General features: G+C 39.9%; 1 long non-coding RNA gene across 1 annotated transcript; it reads left to right on the forward strand.

Annotated features, from left to right (window-relative positions):
* Positions 1-3,485: 3,485 nt before the first annotated feature.
* On the forward strand, positions 3,486-4,563 carry LOC129153515 (uncharacterized). Its single transcript, XR_011520313.1, has 3 exons — positions 3,486-3,621; positions 3,703-3,905; positions 4,065-4,563. It is a non-coding gene; the product is annotated as an uncharacterized lncRNA (long non-coding RNA).
* The last annotated feature ends 3,634 nt before the right edge of the window (positions 4,564-8,197 follow it).

The raw sequence follows: 8,197 nt of genomic DNA on the forward strand, positions 1-8,197 counted from the left end.
CAAGTAGACTCTCCAAAAGTCAATCACAGACAGCTGTTTTATCCAAAGCATGTCCAGGAAACACTGTTTTACAGAAAAACACCCATTTAACAGCTTATTGAACTGCTTTCTGCTGCTGGTTAGCTACCAGTCACCATCCACTGCCTGCAAAATACTTTGTTGTAAATCATGTGTCATGATTAGGGTGACCATATTTGACTTCCAGAAAAGACACATTGCCTATTCCTAAAACTGTTAAATTGCACTCTTTTCAGTTAAAAATTACTTTTAATTTCAACATAAAAAGTGTTTCTTCTCTGTTTGGTTAGACATAAATGATCCCTTGATGTGTAAAAGGAAGTGAACAGTGGAAATGTCCCAGGAAAAGAGGAGGGTTAATCAACCGAATTAAATATAATTATATAAAGTCCTCTTTATCTGAAAAAAGTGCAATTTTCCTGGCAGTATTTCCTGGACATGCTTTGATTGCATAATGGAGAGCTGTCTGATTGGCTGACGGAGAGGCTACATTGCTTTGTAAATTGCAAATTGAGCAACAACAGGGAGATTTGTGCAGGCAGAGATGGAGTTGAGCATGCAGAGAGAGGGCCGCATATGACTGCAGAGCAGGTGTTGCTCTTGCAGATTGATCACTGCATGCTCCAGTTGGTGGCACAAAAATCACTTCACACTAAAAACCTGAATCAGAACATATTATTGACCATTTTTCTAGATTATATATTTTTTCTATAATATATATATATATATATATATATATATATATATATATATATATATATATATATATATTATAGGTACATATATGTATCTATAATATAGTAAACAGCCAGTTTTATATATGTCACATATGTTCAAAAGCTACATCAAAACATATATTAAAACCTATATGTTTATGACTTCTTTCCATGTGGGTTGTCAGTTGCTTAATATTTCCTATGTTTACCTATGGTAAAGAAAGGAGATATTGTACTCGTCTAACTTTAACATAAATTTTGGCAGCTTAATGTGACGTTATGGAAAATGCCATCATCATGAGCAACCAAACATAGGCTATATTAGGCTAACAGTTGTCTATATTCTGTCCCATTTATCCACCAATGGCTGTTTCAATTATTGTGAGTGAAAACTAAATGGCATAGTAGCATTTGTCTTGGCATTAGAAATTGAAAATGTTTTTCAATGTGTTGGCTAGATGGATATACGAAGATTTTTTAAGAGAGTGAGTGAGGAACAGGAGAGAGACCAGGAGAGCTGCATGGTCAAGGTCAGTGATCTACAGCGAAAACAGGGGCGAGCGCACCGTTATGAGCATTTACCTGAGCACAAAGTTCCCAAGCAAAATTGAACAGTTTTCTATTTAGGAGTGAACAGGTAAGAGACCTTGAGAAAAAAAAAAACTATAATTATCATCTGACCTGCAACCTTATGTCAAGTTGTATCTGTATAGTTGACTTTCTGTATTATAAGTTCTACTACTTGCTGGATATTTTTATATATACTGTTATTTTGTCTTGTAATAGTTAATTACATACTCCTTTATTCCATATCATAGCAGTGTTATTCATATATTAAAACTGTCAACTGCACACTCATTTGGCAGAATAAAAGTTTGATAATTATTCATTTGTTCTTTATTGTCACATTTCAGTAACATTTATAATTAAACAAGTTGTAATTAAACAAATTAAATAAATGACTACAACATTTCCCCCTGTTAAGTGCAGTAGACTGAAATGAATAGCTTTATTTGGAAATATAACATATCTAATTTTTAATGGACTTATATAAAATCTTTCTTCAACATAGACCCCACTAATGAACTGATTAAGTGTTATTTTTTATAAAAAGAAGAGAGAAAATGCACAAAGGTAGGAAAGGAAAAGAAAGTGATAAAATAATAGGTTTTGTTAAAGAGCAAGTAACATCTAAATTAACTTTTTTTTGCTGATGAACTGTATAAATGAGTGTCTAATAGTGTTTTAAATGTGTGTATTCATTATTTTAGCATTTTGGTGCATTTTCTTTAAAAATTAAAAATTCTGCCTAAATACCACAGTATAGCTCCACCTTCAGCTTAAAACATAGAATTTGACTCATTTTGAATAAATTTTAGCCAATGGCTAAAGAGTAAGATACTACGTAAACCAGTAGAGTACTACGTAGCAGCTCTGTGTCAAAGTTATAAAAGCATCGAGTCTCGACCACGCCTTGTGGCGAGTTGGGAGTTGGATTTGCAAGCGAGTGTAGGAGGCTAGCCGTAATTCAGCATTAGCATATAGCATTAGCATATCCTAGTCTTTAGCGTAGCCTTTAGTGTTATACATACTTATTTAGTGTTAGCTTGGCTGTTGGATAGTGTAGTTTAGTTAGTGTTTGGCTGTTAGTGTAATTAGGAAAGTAGTTCGGGTTTAGTGCTCCATATCGTGTTAGCATGGTGAGAAGGTGTAGTGCAGTGGGTTCGGTGGCTCTGTCGGGTTGCACTCCTTTCCACTGGACTTAGAAATTAGGCGCCAGTGGTTGCGCGCAATCGGTGTCTGGAAAACATTCAGCTCCCGCCTGGTGCTGTAGTTTGCAACCAGCATTTTACCCGCGATTCTGCACGTCTCCGTTTGAAGAGGGAGGCTGTGCCCACCGTGGCTCTTCCGCGATTTAGATGCAGCCCACCGACTCTGCTCCCCCACCATGACGGGCTCCAGTCTGAGGTGAGTAAGCTAAATAAACGTTTTAACATCTTCTAAAGACAATTTCCTACCTAAATGCAAAGTTTGAGAGACATGGTTCACTCCATTTAGCTAATATCAGCCTGCACTGCCTTCGGGCTGATTTGTCAAGTTCACAAAATGTGGAACGGGATGTAAGGTTAGAATCAGCGGCGAATCGGAACATATCTCGAAGCCCTGGCCGACAACACGGTCCACAAGACTGTCAGGCTCAGAGAAAATTCGGGTTGTTTTTGTGTCAGTCGTAATTCTGCAACAGTGACTCTAACTGACGCAGCACTAGTTGACAGACAGCATTACAGCGTGAAATCCAGCACAGCGTGACCCGGTTCCGTGAGGAATTCTGTTCAGGAGGTCGCATTTCAGGATCTCCACATCATATGTGACTGACTTTTACGTTATAATAACATCACACACTAGGAATGTTATAAAGCGCCTATATGGGACAGTTTCTTTTGTATTTTATCTGACTTTATAAACATCAATGTGCTTCTATTTTTTTTCAGGCTAAATCTACCCAAGACACTGGCTGTCAGACTGATTTAGTAGTCTGCAAGAATGCACTTGTCCAGGCTGACGTGAAGTGTTACCCGTAGCAAAGGTGAATTATTTTTAATAATCTTCTATGTAAACATTTTATTACCTTCTAGTTTTAATTTGTTTTACAGATTGTTACACGTGATTTTATGCTCTTTTAAACGTTTATAAATGTGCTGCTTCTTTGTTTTTTATAGAGCTCACAGCCTCAGTGTCTTGTGACACAGGGACCATGAAAGAAATTCATCTTCCAGAAGGTCCCAGAGCAGCATCCACACCTCCTGAAAAGACCAAGATGTGAAGTGTCTGCTGTTGATTCCAGCTTCCACCTCAGTGACAGTGCAAGCTCAGTGAACTGTTCAAGGTAAAAAAAATTAAAACATTTTTGAATTTTTAAGATATTAACAATTAAATAAGTATGTGATTACATCATGACATCATGAAGGAGGCTACTGATTCTGGCCCTGTGACACTTGGTGGTGACGTGTGAGCTGATTCACCTGGTAAATAACTTTTACATTAAATATTTTGTTTTTGCTATCAAAAGTAAATTAACTAATAACCTGCATTATTGCAGGACACTCAGCAAAATATGGACTCTACACCATGAGGCAGGCACACGTTAATAACTCTATAAGAGCACATAAGGTTAGCAACACCACATATTATTTTTATTGCAGTACACTGTCCTGGATTTGTTTTCTTTCTGCATCTCATCATTAGCCTGACTGATCACCTGATAACTCCTGTCATCTGGTTATGACAGCATGAGGATGTCCTCACACACCTGTCATCTGGTTATGACAGCATGAGGATGTCCTCACACACCTGTAACCTATCAGCTCATCTGGCAGAATAGAGAGAGAAGAGACAACACCACATCTCCTGTTCCTGGAAAGCCTTCAGCCATCCTTCGACTGAGAACCTCCATCAGCTCTGTCTCCTGTCTGCCTACAATTATTATAATAAATATTGTGTTTGACAAGTTTTTTGTGCTGCCAAATATCTCATTTTGATTCCAGTTTTGATATTTTAATAGATATTTATAAATTACATTAATTGAATTATCACATTGTCGCATGTTTAACTAGCTCTATTGTGATGAATCAAACTAGCACCTCACTGTTAAAAGCTTGTTTTAATTTCAAGCATGTTTAAGTATTTATGGACATGAACAAAAACAGTAAATATATAAATTGAGATTTATTTAATTAATATAACAAATAAGGGGGAAAGAGTCATTGAAAGGCACATTCTTCTGGAAGCTCCTGATCCTGACGACACCAGAGACCAGCTGCAGACACCAGAGGACCACCTGCAACCAAGAGCAGCTAGTATCAGTAAATAAATAATGAAATCAGGGCAGTTTTAGTGGGCTGAACACATTACAGAATAATTTTCTCATGGGGTAGTTTCATAACTTTATGCAGCAGATTGTAACTTGAGCCCAGAGCTGCTATCTAGCACGTTTCAGTGGTTTTCCTGCTTTAACGGGTTAGATTAGCTGTTAAGCAGCTCAGCTATTTGCTGCTGATTAAAACCAGGTGTGTTGAAGCAAATAAACCTCTAAAACATGCTGAATACTAGCTCTATGGCCGTGGAGTCAAACCTTGCAGCTAATCCAATGCTATGGCTAACAGCTACTTACCATTCAAAGATGGTTCTGTTGGGTTGGTTCCGGTAATTTCAGGCAACTCACAAGCTCAAAACAATAAGGCTCAGGTCCGCTTGTCTCCTCCAAATAGACTTGTCCCTTTCTTCTCGAGTGTCTGTGTAAGGAGGGGGAGAAACGGCCTCCACTTCTAATAACTGCTCAGAGTGAAGGGAGCTAGCATCGTCTAGTTAGCCATCGTCTTCGTCACTGCCGCGGCTCCGCCCTCTTGGTCCTCCAGGCAACGCCTACTAATGTTGCAGTTTTTGAAATTGATACGTGGGTGGGGTAAGACTCTGAGGCACACTTGACATGCACTTTAAATGTTCTTCAGATAATGAATTAATTGACAACGTTTTTGCAGGGTGTGACAAAAAACGTTCGAGGTCAAGCTCCTGGGGCTACGCCCCCCCTATATCTCAATCCTAGTGACGTCCATGCTCCCAACACTGGCTCTTAGAAACCTTAAGTGCAGCAGAGATCTTTGCCTTGTCACAATTCTGTCTCTGAGCTCTTCAGGCAGTTCCTTTGACCTCATGATTCTCACTTGTTCTGACATGCATTGTGAGCTGTAATGTCTAATAAAGACAGGTGTGTCCAATCAGTATAATCAAACACAGCTGGACTCTAATGAAGTTGTAGGACCATCTCAAGGATGATCAGAAGAAATAGAAAGCACCTGAATTAAATATGTCACAGTAAAGGGTCTGAATACTTAGGACCATGTGATATTTCAGTTTGTATTTTTTTAAAACTCTGCACAAATTTCTAAAATTCTGTGTTTTTCTGTTAATTTGGGGTGCTGTGTGTATATTAATGAGGAAAAAAATAATTGACTTAATTTTAGCAAATGGGTGCAATATAACAAAAAGTGAAAATGGTATGTTGAGGGTTAAGAGTCTGACCCACGACATACAGAATCAAACCAGGAGACAGAAATGATTAAGGTAAAAAGAAATTTATTAACTCTTGTTTAAGGAAACTAAAGGTGCTGGTCTTCAATCAGAAAAGGGTAGAATGCTTTCTCTGAGTCAGGGATGAGGTCCTGCCTCAAATGGAGGAGTTTAGTATGATGGGGACTTGTTCATGAATAAGGGAAAGATGGAGCAGAAGACAGGCGAATTGGTGATGTGTATGCAGTGATGCGGGTGCTAGAGAGACTATGTCTCACGGATGGCCAGGGAATGCTTTAGGATTCCCCTGAAGGAGGATGTTAGCTGGTACCGTATGATGTCACAATGCCGCTGTGAGCCTGTGTGTATTTGCTAGCTGCTCTACCCTATTGGTCTGCCAGGCAACGCCTCCTTGTGGCACATTTTTCAAACAGGAAATGGGAGTGGAGTTAGTCACCTGGGGGTGACTTGCTCTTGACTCATACCAAAACCTTACAAATTGATTTTGAGGTGGAATTCAGTCAAATAAATGTTGATATTCATCTAAAAATGTAAAATCTTTGTGTCATTGAACAGATGAGCTGCCAAAAGCCTTGTGGTTTATGAGACCACATAAAATATACTGCAGGGTCCACCATAGGAAGGGCATCCTGTGATGTGAGTAACAGCCCCCGAGCTGAAATAATGGCCATCATTGGAGGATCTTGAGAATGCGATGTAACCAGAGACGATGAGGCTGACACTGATGGATGGAGCAGAGCAGCAGCACTGGGGTCACATCCGCCAGAATCCCCACCCCACCACCCCACCCACCCACCTCAGACTTCTGGGAACACTTGGCTCTTATTAGCTTGGTCGTTGATGGAATACATAGCGGGCACAATGACTCCCTTTCTTCTAACAAGGACACAGTGGTTTGAGAGAGCAACCCATCACTGGGCCTTGTGTGCTGCTGTTCTGAAGTGCAGCTCAGACAGCAGACAGACAGGAAAGCGAGGCAAAGGAGCCCGGATCTCACAACCTATTTCAAATAGGAGAACAAGGGAGGCCTAGAGAGTGGCAGAGTGAAGTGAAAGGAATGAGGAAGAAGAGAGTCAGGATCTGGACCACAACTTTGTTTGATTGTCCTTTAGGGGACGCCAGTATCTGAAGCCAAGCTCTGTTTAATCTCTCTTTCTGCTGATCGGAAGCAGTGTTCCTCCGTCCTAGCTCCTTCTCTGTCCTCCTTTGCTTGATCATCTTGCCTCACTCTCCCTGACACTGGCTCTCTGTTTAAGCACTGACCCTCGACTGAGAAGCGGATGAGGCAGGTGCTTGAACTAGTGAAAGGTTTTACACACAGAACCCTCATTAGTCTAAAGGATTGTGGACTAGTGCTGCAAAGGTTATTCTGAAATTTTTTTGGCTTCAGTTGGAAACAAATAACATTTTATAAACATTTTAAATATACAAAATGAAATAAATAATAAGTGTGTTTCCATTTTCAGAACTTCATTTTAATTTCTGGGAGAGGAAAATTGATTGGGAGATATGATAGCCTGGTCCTCCCAACTGTTGTCTCCATACAAATTCAGTACTTTCAGGACTTTGCACAGTTGTCAGCGCATACCCACTGCTTCAGTGCCAAATATTGTCCTCAATAACATTATAAGTTTTATTCTAGTGAAGTACGGCAACTAAATCCATCCGGAGTACCAGAAAAGCTGCTGTGCGATGTGGCATTCAACGACCAGAAGAAGCATAATTTTATGGTATCTTCTGAGAGATAACGAAGGCCTTGAATTACATATGTACATAGTACATAGAATTCTGCTGATTTATTCGGTGTTGGGGATTTCTTAACAGCAATTCTAAAGCAATTTGTTTGTGCTTCCATTCTGCTTCACAAGTACCTCTTCTAATGCCGGTTGTTGTCGATGTCTGCTGAAGTAATTTCCTACTGAGTTAAAACCAATCAGCGTGAGTTTACCAAAGGTTCCACTCAGTGACTCTACCGGACTTTTCCGAGTCCGGACCCCTGTTCAGGTACTCTGCTGGTTCCTGAAAATGACCCGGTGAATGGCCCATTCAGCTGTACAACTGAAGCAATCTCTCTCTCGGGTTTGTCTCCACCACGGTTTTTCCTTGTCTTGGATTGTGTCACTGGTTTTCATGACATTTCAGCATTAACTTTTTGCAGATGATGTAGTTACTTTCATGACCTTCGGCAGAAACAGTTTGCCTCATCCCAGTATTTTGGTGTCTTGTTCATGAGTGTAGAGCCTTCACAAATGGTCTTATGTTTAGACAATGATTCACAGGGCTGCCAACTCCCACCACTGAGTGTGTGACACATGCAACTGACCCCTTTCACGTGCGGCCACACCACACCTCCAACACCTTACTCCTCAGTTGGA

Source organism: Nothobranchius furzeri, chromosome 4 (assembly GCF_043380555.1).
Source record: "Nothobranchius furzeri strain GRZ-AD chromosome 4, NfurGRZ-RIMD1, whole genome shotgun sequence".
Lineage (NCBI taxonomy): Eukaryota > Metazoa > Chordata > Actinopteri > Cyprinodontiformes > Nothobranchiidae > Nothobranchius > Nothobranchius furzeri.